Raw genomic sequence first — 14,133 nt, 5'->3', positions numbered from 1 at the left:
CTTTCTCTTTGAGTTCTTGTTTACTTATCCTGCCATGTTTACTACGCGCTGCTGTTTGGAGATTGGTGCTGGTGTGGAGGGTAAGCAATATCTGCCTGGCTTACTTGAATGCTTCAAAGAGAGCTGCTAAAGCCATCCTGGTTCATGCGAACGCTGCCTGTGAACAGCGTACTAATGTACCAACCTGCTATCATTTCCAGCATGTCAATGCCTCATGAAGAGCCATTAGTTTTGTATTGATTTGAGTACCATTTGTCCTTGAACCATACCATCAAACTAACTTGAAGAAAGAAGTCATGCTGTCCAAATTTCCAGCTCACCGATTGCTATTTCTGCTTTTATGCCTGTATATCATGAATGATGAGAAAACATGAGATTTCAAGGTAGATTCTAAACTTTCCTTTGATCATCCATATTCCTCAACAGAAATTGTGTTTGTTCCTGATAAAGAGTGCCAGAAATCTAATTTATTAGCCACAATTGATGAATATCTCTGGATCTGACAATTCAGAGGCTGTTCAAGTTTCTTCTTCTTGAAACAGTGTCTTGGGATCATTTTCTCATCTTGATTATTTACCTGTTTGATCTTCTATCTTGAAATTATTCAAAGTCCTCTGTGGTTGCGACTTTGCTTTCGAAACCCTTCGACATCTTTGGTGAACCCGACGTGAAAGCGTCGCAGAAATTTCAGGATGGGAGATACTTCAGCCTCTATTTCAGCTTCCTCTACAACTCCAGCTGCCTCTACTTCAGCTCCATCTATGACTGCTGCGTCAAGTACTTCAACGGAGAATCTAAAACAGATTTTGCAGAATATGTCCATGTATATGCAGCTCCAAAATCAGCAAACACAATTGTATATGCAGCAGCAACAACAATTGCATCAACAGCAGTTGTCTCAGCAAAGGCAACTCTATTCGGAGCAGGAGAATGCAAACAGCGCGACTAAGGCTATTGAAGCAGTTGAGAGTGAGAAGAAGCTATTTGACGGGCGTAATGTTTCAGCATATTTGAAGACATATGAGATCAAGATGGGATTTTTTGGAGTTCCTGCTGGACTTATGAGTAAGTACTTCCTTCGTCTTGTCACACCTGCTTTGAGGACAAAAGTGACTGATCTATTTATTCAAAATACACATTGGCAAGATTTTAAGAAGGCCTTGAAAGAAGAATACTTCCTTGAGGACTTTGGTATGGCTACTCGGCGGTCATTCCGAGAGTGGGTCTACATGCCAAACAAAGGTCTTGCTGCTTCAGAGTTGATTCGTGAATTCGAAGAGAGGTATAGTCAGCTTGATGCCATTGAATAAAGAGCATTGGATGTTGAAAAAGTTGAGCTTTTCTTGCAAGCTGCAGATCCTGCTCTTCAAGAAGAATTGGGTGAGCTTCTTGAAGATCGCACGAAGCCTATGGGTCTTAAAACTGATTGGCACGATGCACAGGATGCAGTTTCGACTTTGACCAAGAGGAGGATATGGAAGACTCGCCTACAGAATGGTTCCATGACACCTACACCATCATCAGCTCCTATGCCTACTTCTATCCCTGTTATTTCTTCTCCTCCTCAGCCAGTTTCTTGGCCTATGCCAGTGCCTACTGTTTCCACTCCACCTATTCCTCCTGTTCCACGACCGATGCCTACACCTTCTGCTCCAAAACCATCCGCTCCATCGGTGCCTACCTCTCTTGATGACATAATCAAAGGCATCACAGATTTGACACTTGAGTCAGTCAAAGCGGAGTTAGTGGGAAAGTTGAAGGAGCAGTTTGCTTCAACTATGCCTACTACTTCTTCTAGTGCTCCTACTATACCTAGGAGTGCTCCTAGTGCACCTAGGAGAGATCGGAGATGTATTTGGTGTGATAGTACGGAGCATCAACATTGCAGGGATTGTGACTCTTTCCAGGATGCAAGGAGGCAGAATTTGGTATATTGGGGGCAAGATGGTAAGATTTGGTTGACTGAGACAGGAGCTCCACTTGCTACCAACTTTGGTAAAGGTGGAATGAAGAAGTTAGTGGAGGACATGGCTGCGCATACTTCTTATGTGACAGCTAGAGGTGATGCTTCTGCATATGGAGTACAGATTGAGAAGGGATCAGAGACTCAGTCCGCACTATGGACTTATGCTATGGAGACTGCAAACAAGGGGAAAATTCAGCAAACTGTTTTGACTAGCGCAGGCTCTAGCATCAGATCAGAAACAGGTTGGGACTCGCCTGTTGACAGGTATTCTATTTATGCTTATTTGGCTAAATCTCATGGTGCAGATGTATTTGTTGAGGAGAAACGTAAGAGGGATGAAGAAAATCCAAGTGCAACTAAGAAGACTAGAGGGGGTGAGTTTGTTACTCCACCTACTGCAGGACCGTCTTCAAGACCAGGGCCAGATCGACAGATGGAGGATGCTCAAAAGAGAGAAAAGAGGCAAGAGCCTAGAGAGAGAAAGCAGCCAGGATTCAGATTGATGTCCGATATTGAGACATCTACAGACATGAAGAAAATCTTTAATGATAAGATACTTGGCAGTGAGGTGACTTTCACTATTTCTGAGATTTTGGGCATCTCAAAAAGAGAGTTTCAAGATCAGTTTCAGGAGGTCCTGAAGAGGAAGAGACATGCATTGGCTACCACTGACACACAGGGAGTTTTGATTGGAGAGTTGGATGAGGATGAGGATGAGGTTATGGTTGATAATGCTTCTGTTTTGCCGTAGGTAGAGAAGAGGGTTCAGCCTATGCATTATGCTGAAATTGATGAGCCTGTTTTGATACCGCGTAGTCACTTTTCGCGGAGCCATTGGGCTAGGGCAACTACAGAGACGATGGTAAAGGTTGGTGAAAAACAGGTGCCTTATGTTGCATTGGTTGATCATGGTTCAGAGATTAATCTCATTGTTCGTGGAGTTTATGAGAGTAACAGATGGCCTATGGATGTAGAGCATGGGTGGCGTATGAGAGCCGCCAATAACACTGCAGGTGATTTATATGCTGCTTGCCCTAGTGTCAGGGTTTCTATTGGTGATGTAGAGGAGGATTTTCATTTCTTTGTGCAGGATTCATGCTCGTATCCCATAATTCTTGGACAGCCATTCATTACAGAGATGCGTATGGAAACAAAGGTCATGGATGATGGATCTGCTTATGCACGGATTCGCAATAAAGATGGTATGAGAGCAGTTCAGTTTATGACTGTATGTGTGAACCATGTTAGAAACAGAGATACTCTCAGAGATGCACCCTTGCCCACTGTGAGGGATTCATGTTTTCATTAGGTACCGTCGTTTCGCGAGACGACGGTGGTACAGAGGAGAGGAAGGGGAATCATCGAAAAAGCTCTGCAATTTGGGGGCACGGGAGAGGATTGGAAGAGAAACAGTGACGAGGAGGAAGGGAGCTTAGAGGAAAAACAGAGGAGTGCTCTGAAAACGGTGAATAAGGAGAAAGCTCTGAATGCAGAGGGAGTGCGGAAGCCTTGTGGAAGAGAGAGGATTGGAAGAAAAACTGGGAAATAGAGGAACGAGGAGAAAATGGAGAGTTCGTGCGCCGCGTTATCGCCTGTGCATCGGTGAACCTCGTCTTGCTGCAGTGATCGGGCCAGTAAGATGGGGCATTCGGCCGTGTGGAACTCTCATCCCAAGAAGTATGGAGCAGGATCTCGCGCATGTCGTGTGTGCGGGAACGGCCATGGCTGGTTCGGAAGTACAACATCATGTGCTGTCGTCAGTGCTTCCGGATTTATGCCAAAGACATCGGCTTTGTGAAGTACCATTAATGCGATGGAGAGGACTTACTGTGGGTGGATTCTATAGCTTGGAAGTAGTTGGGGTATTCCTTTCAGCCTGTTAGCCTGAAGGTGCTGCCAGGATTTTTGTATCGATTGCCTGCCCAGTGATTTAGAAAAGAACAATTTTGGAGCTACTCGTTATCCAGTGGCAGAACATGTATAGATGAATTCGTGATGTACCAGTGAGCCGAGATGCGATTTTTGTGATATCACTTGTGTTTGATAAGGCTGTACTTGAGCCTACATTTTGTCCTATGTATGCACAAATGTGTGTCCAACTTAGCAAAGTGCCCGTTCTACAACTAATTGCTGCAGCACACATAGGATTCGCAAAGTGCTTGTTCTCAAAGGGCTTGCAAAACCAGCAGAAATAGAAGATGGTGTGAGCACGAGAAGCCAGCCTATGACGAGGCAGCAGTGAGCATTGTGGCCTCACTTAATGCCTGTGCTAAGCAGAAGGATCTGATCGAAGGTGCTAGGCTACATGCAAATGTTCTGAAGAGCGGCCTGCTCGGAAGTAACCGCCATATAGCGAACACTCTTGTCAGTATGTATGCAAATTGTGAAGAGCACAACAAGTGTTCGATGAGATTTTGATTCGAGATGTAGTGACTTGGTCTGCGTTAATCTCCGGATATGTACAACAGGGGCTCTGAGGGTGCAGCACAAAGATGCTATAAATCATACCTATATTCATTTCCTGAAGATGTTATGCTTGGCCAACTGGTCTCTTTCTCTCTGAGTTCTTGTTTACTTATCCTGCCATGTTTACTACGCACTGCTGTTTGGAGATTGGTGCTGGTGTGGAGGGTAAGCAATATCTGCCTGGCTTACTTGAATGCTTCAAAGAGAGCTGCTAAAGCCATCCTGGTTCATGCGAACGCTGCCTGTGAACAGCGTACTAATGTACCAACCTGCTATCATTTCCAGCATGTCAATGCCTCATGAAGAGCCATTAGTTTTGTATTGATTTGAGTACCATTTGTCCTTGAACCATACCATCAAACTAACTTGAAGAAAGAAGTCGTGCTGTCCAAATTTCCAGCTCACCGATTGCTATTTTTGCTTTTATGCCTGTATATCATGAATGATGAGAAAACATGAGATTTCAAGGCAGATTCTAAACTTTCCTTTGATCATCCATATTCCTCAACAGAAATTGTGTTTGTTCCTGATAAAGAGTGCCAGAAATCTAATTTATTAGCCACAATTGATGAATATCTCTGGATCTGACAATTCAGAGGCTGTTCAAGTTTCTTCTTCTTGAAACAGTGTCTTGGGATCATTTTCTCATCTTGATTATTTACCTGTTTGATCTTCTATCCTGAAATTATTCAAAGTCCTCTGTGGTTGCGACTTTGCTTTCGAAACCCTTCGACAACGTTGGTGGTCATTATGACTCTCACATGGCCACACTGACTCATTACTTATTATATTCAGATTGTTACACCTATTTACAGCTGGCATAGTTATAGCGCCAGTCGACTAGTATAGTTGGTTATGCATTGTTTGACTTAGTAGGTCACTTTTCTTTATGTTGTATCTTATCTATACTTTGTGTATATTTTAAAGTGTGTGGAAGAAGAAGAAGAAACAAGCAAGAAAACGTTTTGGCCTCCATCTCTCGTTTTGTCTCTTGAGTGAAATTCTCCTTGTGCATTCTGTGTGTGTTTGGTGCAGCATCTTGAGCAAGTCCCCCCACCACGCGATTCTTGACATGGTATCAGAGCCATGCCACTGAGAGAGACTGATTTTGAAGGCTGAAGTGAAGGAGAAGAAGTAAGGTTCGAGCAAGCAAGCCACGGGTAAGAAGCTCTCCCATCCTTCAACTCTCTCTCTTGGATAGTGCCTGTGGAGGCACCAGAAGCAGGGTCAAGCAAAAAATCTCAGATTGCTGTGAGATTTGGTGTGCAAGCAGAGCACTGTATATTCTACAGATATTCCCTTTAGGGCTTTCCTGCAGTTATTTTGGGCATCTAAGGCCGTTTCAGGCCAAGCCGCAAGGTTGCGGACAACAGTTTTAGGGTATACTATGATTTCGGCTGTATTGATGGAAAGTGGGTGCACAAGTTACAGATTGCAAATATGTAATTTTTGAGGTGTTTGCAAGAAGAAAACATAAGATTTATCTATAAAAAGATTGCAGATTACATGTATTGTTGAGCAATCAGTGAAAAAGATTGCTTGGTGTATTACTGTGCACGTGTTATGGAACATTATAGAAGACTAGCTTGCTGTGCTATATCCTTGTTTGTGATAATGGCAGAGAACAGTGGAAATCCCATTATTGAGAAGCTCGACAAGAACAACTACCCTTCTTGGAAGTTCCGTGTGACGAACTTCCTCATTGGAAAGGACTTTTTTGAGTTTGTCTCAGGTGAAGAAAAGGAGCCAAAGTTGGGTATCCCTCCGGCTGCAGATGAGTTGAAAGCATGGAAAGAGTGGAATGCGAAAGACAAAAAGGTGATGTACTGGCTATCTAGTGTTGAGATATCGAGCTCCACTCGTGATATGCCTGGGTGACCGTTGTGCATTTATGTCACCGACTTGTCAGTTGCAAATGCGGTTGGTACACCACCCATGAATAATAGCTAGATGACAGCTATCCTTATCTACTCTAGTTCGTGGGTCAGTTAGTATGCCACCTTAGTTAGTTAAGTTTGGTTTGAGACCCATATATAGGGTTCTTCTATTTCTATGTACTTGAGTTCTTTTTTACTTACACAATTAAGTAGAGGAAAACTGTTTTTAGCCTCCACTTGTGTGTGTATTTCCCCATTGTGTAAGCAAGAAAGCTACAAGTGAGACTCCTTCCTTCTCTACCACAATCTTGACATGGTATCAGAGCCTTGTTCATGGTAAGGAGCTCAAGAAAGCAAGCCAAGTTCACGGTGTTCTGGTAAGAGGACCAGTGTTGCTTTCATTTTTCTGTTTTGGGAGCAAGTCTCTGCAGGTAGCACAGCCGAAAAGTGCAAGAGTGCATTGTCTCAGATTGAGATGCCCTTCGCGGTGTAGCAAGAGAGCAGTATATTTGGGAGCCTGTTTTGGAGGCGGAAGTTTTCTGCATGCACTCAGGAAAAGGCGTTGTTTTATGCTGTGCGACCACTATTCTACAGGTCGGTGAAAAGTTACTATAGAAATTGCATCGTATGCCTGTGCACAAAGACATTGGGAGTTACAGAATTATCCTTGTTGCCTGTTGATGCAGAATCGTCACTAGGAAGCGCCTGTGTGGTCAAATACCACTTTCGTCAGTTTTTGCAGATTTGCCCTTGTGAGACTGAAGCTGTGTTCTTTGCTGCGACAGAATTTTTTGCAGTGTTCTGTAATGGCGTCTGATTCTCTTTCACAGATTGTCACTGAAAAGCTTGACAAGAACAACTTTCAAGCATGGAAGTTCAGAATGACAAATTTCCTTATGGGAAAAGGATATTGGGAATTTGTTGCACGAAATGAAGAAGAACCAGTTCTTCCTGATGTTCCCAATCAACAGCAAATGCAGGCATTTAAAGCATGGCATGAGAGAGCCACGAAAGTTATGTACTGGCTGTCTATCAGTTTTTCAGACTCTATGATTATGCATATTCAAGATGCAAGTACGCCAAGGGAGGCATGGGATACTTTGTCAAAAATGTATAGCACAAATACGCAAGCCAGGAAAATGCAGCTCAAGCAAGAGTTGCACAATGTGCAAAGAGAAAGTATGAGCATCAATGACTACCACATGAAGGTGAAGAAGATTGTAGATGCACTTGCTTCCATTGGGTCACCAGTGGAAGATGATGATTTAGTTTCTGTGACCTTGAATGGTCTAGGAAAGGATTATGCATAGTTCCGAACATCTATTTCCGTCCATGAAAAATTTCATGATTTTGAGGAGTTGATTGCTCTTCTAATTTCTGAGGAGCAAAGTAATGGTGGTCCATCTTCTTCAAGAGGAACTTCAAAAGAAGTTGTCTTCTACTCAAATGCTGGAAGAGGTAGAGGCAAAGGTAGAGAAGGCTAATCCAGAGGCCGTGGTAGAAATCAGAATATGCAGCAAACTCAAGAAAACCAGTCCTATGGAGGAGGACGTGGTAACTCTAGAGGCAGGTGGAGCAAAAGAGGTCGTGGTGGATGGCAAAGAGGCCAAAATGCAAACAGCAATGTTGAATGCTACTACTGTGGTAAAATGGGTCATATGGCTAAAGACTGCTATAAAAAGCAGAATGACATCATGAATGGAAAACTGCAACAAGGGAATTATGCATCTTCTAGTAGACAAGGTGATGACAGAAATGAGCATTTGTTTATGGTGTAGCACATGATCAATTCTGTGACAAGTGCAAAAGAAAGCAATGATGTGTGGTATGTTGACTCAGGTGCATCAAACACAGGACAGGTCATGCAGAATGGATGCAGGATGCAAGAAAATGAAAAAACCAGGATTTGTGGAGACTGGTGATGATACTGCACATCCTATTGTGCAGATTGGAAAAATTTCGTTGTCTATGCAGGATGGGAAAAAGAAATACGTGTCGGATGTATTTCATGTCCCGAATATCACCAAGAACCTGGTTTCTGTTGGTCAAATGGTTGAGCAGGGCTTGCAGGTCAGATTTAATTCTCATGGATGCTTTGTTGAGGATATGAAAAATAAAGGTCGCTTGATAGCAAAAGGAAAGAAGAAGGGAAAAATGTTTACATTGGATGCAGACATGCCTGAATTGAGTGCAGCAATGTTTGCACATGGGACTGGTGTAGTTGCAAATATTGGTATCTGGCATAAACGCATTGGTCATGTTAATGTACAACGACTTAAATCAATTGAAGCCCAAAATATTGTTGCAAGATTGCCTAAATTCAAGGTTGCAAAAATGCATAAGGTATGTGAAGCCTTTCAGTTTGGAAAATAGGCAAGGAAACCATTTCCTAGACATGTTCAAGAGAGTAAGAAGCCATTGGAAGTAATCCACTCTGATATGTGGACTACTAAAGCTGCATCTCTTGGAGGTTGTCATTATTTTGTCACTTTTATTGATGACTATAGCAAAAAAGTTTGGGTGTATTTTATGAAAAAGAAAAGTGAAGTTTTTGGGCATTTCAAAACTCTTAAAGCTATGGTTGAAAAAGAAACAGGCATGCAAATAAAATGCCTAAGGTCAGATGGAGGGGGAGAGTATCTCTCAAATGAGTTTGCAAGGTTCTTGCAGGAGCATGGCATAAAGCAGCAATATTCATGTAGTCATACCCCACAACAAAATGGAATTGCAGAAAGAAAAAACAGATATATTGGAGAGGTATCTCGTGCCATGCTCAATGAAAAAGGCCTGCCAGATGTTTATTGGGCTGAGGCAGTTGCTACAGCAGTCTACATAATGAACAGGACTTCCACTGCAGCAATACATGGCATGAATCCAGAGGAGAGGTATACTGGTAGGAAACCAGATATTTCTCATTTGAAAATGTTTGGTTGCATTGCCTATGTTCATGTGCCAGATGAGTTGAGATCCAAGTTGGATCCAAAAGCTGAGAAGTGCATCTTTCTTCGTTACTCTCTGCAGCAAAAAGGGTATAGATGCTATAACCCTTCTACTCCTAAGTTTACAGTGAGCAAAGATATTGTTTTTGATGAGATGAGTAGCTGGTATAAACCAATAAATGTGATTGATAATGTAGATGCACAAAATGGTAATGCTGCACAGAATTCACAGCAGCAGTCACGAGATATTAGTGGACCTAGAGCGTCCTCTAGCAGTGGTTCACATTCTTCGCCATGGACAGGCAGATTGAGATCAGAAGAATCTTCTAAAAGCAATATAGATAGTGGTATGCAGGTATCACGAAAAGGAAAAGAGAAGGTAGATCAGCCCATGTTTGATGTGAATGCAGGTCACTCTTATGTGGATGGTGAATCCAGTGGCTCAGAACAGAGCATTGATGATGAGTTGGGTATTTCTTCTATTGTTACACCTGGATTAAGGAAGACCAGGGATGTTTTGAGAGCACCTGGGAGTGAACCTACTTTGCGCAAGTATACTAGAGCTAGGTATCCTGTGGATAGGCTGAAATATGATGGATTTACAGACATTCACTATGCCTATATGGTCAAAGTGATACAGGAACCAGAACCCACTTCTTTTGAGCAAGCCATGGCAAAAGAAAAATGGGAGAAAGCCATGGATGAAGAAATGGATGCCTTGGAAGTAAATGCTACATGGGAATTGGTACCTTTGCCTAAATATAAGAATGCAATTGGTTGTAAGTGGGTTTATAAGGTGAAACACAATGCAGATGGTTCTGTGAATAGATATAAGGCAAGATTAGTAGTCAAGGGGTATGCATAAACATATGGCATTGATTATGAAGAAACATTCAGTCCGGTTGCAAGGATGGCAACCGTAAGAGTAGTCATTGCTATGGCTGCATCAAAGGGATGGTCTTTACATCAAATGGATGTAAAGAATGCTTTCTTGCATGGTGATTTGCAAGAAGAGGTCTATATGGAGCACCCACTAGGTTATGTGCATGCTGTTCATCCTGAGTTTGTTTGCAGGTTGAAGAAAGCCTTGTATGGCTTGAAGCAAACACCTAGAGCATGGTCTGACAAGATAGGACAATATCTTGTCACTATTGGCTTTCAGATTTCCAGGGCAGATTTCTCACTTTATGTGAGAAAAACAGAGAAAGGTATTATGCTACTTGTCATTTATGTTGATGATTTGATTATGACAGGTGATAGTGATGAAGATATCCTTCATGTGAAAATGCTATTGAAGCAGAAGTTTGAGATGAAGGATTTGGGAGAGCTACATTATTTCTTGGGCATTGAGGTGATTAGATCACCAAGTGGGATATGGCTCTTGCAGAGGTAGTATGGATTGGACATGCTGTCCAAATATGGGATGACAGGCTGTAAGCCTATTTCAGTTCCTTTGGAGCAGAATGTGAAGCTGAGCGCAGATGTAGGTGAGCTTCTCGAAGACCCTACTATGTACAGACGCATAGTAGGAAGTTTGACTTATATGACTATTACCAGGCCAGATTTGAGCTATGCTGTTGGATTGGCAAGTCAGTTTATGCACGCTCCAAGGAAACCGCATTTGGATGCGGCTAGACACATACTCAGGTATGTGGAGTCCACATTGCAGTATGGACTACTTTATGAGACTGGGGTTCAGATACAGTTGTATGGATACACTGATGCTGATTGGGCTGGTAGTATTTCTGATAGACGATCTACCAGTGGATATGTGTTCTCTTTTGGGAGTGCTGTAGTTACTTGGAGCAGCAAGAAACAATCTACAGTTGCCTTGTACAGAGGCTGAGTACAGGGGCGCACCAATGGCTGCATGTGAGGTAGCTTGGTTGCATAAGCTACTTTATGATATGCATCAGCCTATAGATGGGTCAGTTGTCATTTATTGTGACAACATGAGTAGTATACACTTGACAAATCCCAGTCTATCATGCTAGAACAAAGCACATTGAGGTGCATTATCACTATGTGTGGGAGAGGGTTTTACTAGGTCTTATTGATCTAGTTTATGTCAGCACAGAGGATCAGGTAGCTGACATATTCACGAAGGCATTGGGCGCAGAGAAGATGCGCAAGTTCAGAGACCTGCTTGGTGTGCAGGAATTGGGATTGAGCTCGAGGGGGAGTGTTGAGATATTGAGCTCCACTCGTGATATGCCAGGGTGACCATTGTGCATTTATGTCACGGACTTGTCAGTTGCAAATGCGGTCGCTACACCACCCATGAATAATAGCTAGATGACATCTATCCTTATCTACTCTAGTTCATGGCTCAGTTAGTATGCCACCTTAGTTAGTTGAGTTTGGTTTGAGACCCATATATAGGGTTCTTCTATTTCTATGTACTTGAGTTCTTTTTGGCTTACACAACTAAGAAGAGGAAATTTGTTTTCAGCCTCCACCTGTGTGTGTATTCCCCCATTGTGCAAGCAAGAAAGCTACAAGTGAGACTCCTTCCTTCTCTCCCACAATCTTGACATCTAGAGTAATTGATAATACTATGCTATGACATATCAGGAATGCAAAAACTTCACATGTAGCTTGGACGATTTTTGAGAGTATGTTTTCAATAAACACAAAGGCATGAAAGATTCAACTCAAGCAAGAGTTGAATGCCTTGAAGAAAGGAAAAATGTCTGTCAATGAGTATGTGTTGAAGGTGATTGATGCAATGCTGGATGATGATTTGGTTTCATCCACTCTGAGTGGCCTTAACAATGAGAAATCATGGAAATCATTTGTTACTCCAATATATGTACGGAAGCCATTTCCAGATTTTGATGAGCTGACCTCTCTCATGATTACTGAAGAGATCAATATGGAAGGTGATTCGTCTAAAAGAAATGGTAAACAGGTCCAAGCATTTTACTCGAGTTCAGGAAGGGAACGTGGTAGATCCTCTTCAAGAGATCGTGGTACAGGACGTGGTAGTGACAACCAGTAAAATAGATTGAATTAGCAATTTGGTAATATGCAGGTTTCAGGAGGTCGTGGTAACTTTAGAGGCAGGGGGAGCTTTAGAGGAAGAGGTGGATGGCAAAACAGAGGTTCTAACAACTCTGGTATTGTGTGTCACTACTGTGGAAAAACAGGTCATATTGCAGCCCAATGTTATGCTAAGAAAGGTGATATTCACAATGGTAAGTTGCTGCAAGGAAACTATGCATCATCTTCACGACAGAATGAAGATAAAAATGAACATCTATTTGTTATGCAGCACACGTTGAGTGTTCTTACGAAAAAGGGAACGCATGATGATGTTTGGTATGTTGATTCAGGTGCATCCAATCATATGACCAGCCATGCAGAATGGTTTGGAAAGATGCAGGATTCGCAAAATACAGGTTATGTGCAGATGGATGATGATTCATGCCACCCAATTTCACACATTGAAAAAGTTTCCTTGTCCTTGCATGATGGTAAGACAAAGAGTTTTTCAGATGTATTACATGTGCCATCTATTACAAAGAACTTGGTGTCAGTCGGTCAAATGGTAGAGCAAGGGCTGCAAGTCAGATTTAATGCAAAGGGCTGCTTTGTAGAAGACTTCAATGGCAAGTGCAGGTTGGTTGCAAAGGAAAGTAGACTTGGACATATGCTTACTCTGGATGCTGGAATTCCTACTATGAATGTTTCTATGTATGCAAAAGGAAAAGGTGTTGTTGCAGACATTGAAATTTGGCACAAATGCATTGGACATGCAAATGTACAAAGGCTAAAATTAATGCAATCCAAAGGGTTGGTTACAGGTTTGCCTACATTTAGAATTGCAAAACTTCATAAGGTATGCGAAGCATGTCAGTTTGGTAAGAAAGCAAGACAACCCTTTTCACATGACACAGATGTAAGTAGAAATATCCTTGATGTTGTACATACAGATATTTGGGGGCCTACACAAAATGTTTCTCTAGGAGGGAGTTCATACTTTGTCACATTCATTGATGATTGTTCTAGAAAGTTGTGGTTATATTTTATGAAGGAAAAGAGTGAAGCGTTTGAGCACTTTAAAACTTTCAAGGCTACCGTTGAAAGAGAAACAGGCTTGAAAGTAAAGTGCTTGAGGTCAGATGGAGGGGGAGAGTACCTCTCAAATGGGTTCAGTGATTTTCTGAGGTCTCATGGGATAAAGAGACAGTTCACATACAGGTATACCCGATAGCAAAATGGGATTGTAGAAAGGAAAAACATGCATATTGCAGGAGTTGCACACGCCTTAATGGCTGAAAAGAATATGCCTAAGCATTTTTGGTCTAAGGCTGTTCATACTACTATTTATATTATGAACAGAACTCCCACAGCTGCAGTTCACGATATGATTCTTGAAGAATGCTTTACTGGCAAGAAGCCTGATGTATCGCACTTGAAGGTATTTGGCTGTGTTGCATACGTTCATGTGCCAGATGAGCTACGGAAGAAGCTTGATCCAAAGGCAAAAAAATGTGTTTTTATTGGATACTCTTTAGAGCAGAAAGGGTATCATTGTTATAACCCTGTCACATGTAAGTTCAGAGTGAGCAGGGATGTCATCTTTGATTAAATGAGCAGTTGGTATGCATCTAGTGGTGATGCATTGGATGATGATGATGATCATGACACTCATGTGCAGGCTAAAAAGCAAGAATCACGAACTCTTAGTGGACCAGAGACATCATCTGGTAGTCCTTGGTCTGGGAGACTAAGGAGTAGCTCTACATCTTCACGTGCATCTAGTAGCACTACACGTAAAGACAAAGGAAAGAATAAAGTGTGAGATGGCATTGATGCAGTTCTTGATGGAGACTCTAGTGGCTCAAAGAGCTTGGATGATGAGATTGGCATTCCTTTAGTG

At 42.2% G+C, this 14,133-nt stretch overlaps 1 pseudogene; it reads left to right on the top strand.

Annotated features, from left to right (window-relative positions):
* Nucleotides 1-3,539: 3,539 nt before the first annotated feature.
* On the top strand, nt 3,540-3,967 carry LOC148016662 (small ribosomal subunit protein uS14 pseudogene; annotated as a pseudogene).
* Nucleotides 3,968-14,133: the final 10,166 nt, after the last annotated feature.

The sequence above is a fragment of the Lygodium microphyllum genome, chromosome 23, assembly GCF_053477565.2.
Source record: "Lygodium microphyllum isolate KBCC chromosome 23, Lygodium_microphyllum_v1.1.10, whole genome shotgun sequence".
Lineage (NCBI taxonomy): Eukaryota > Viridiplantae > Streptophyta > Polypodiopsida > Schizaeales > Lygodiaceae > Lygodium > Lygodium microphyllum.
This window is presented reverse-complemented; position numbering and strand designations above follow the sequence as displayed.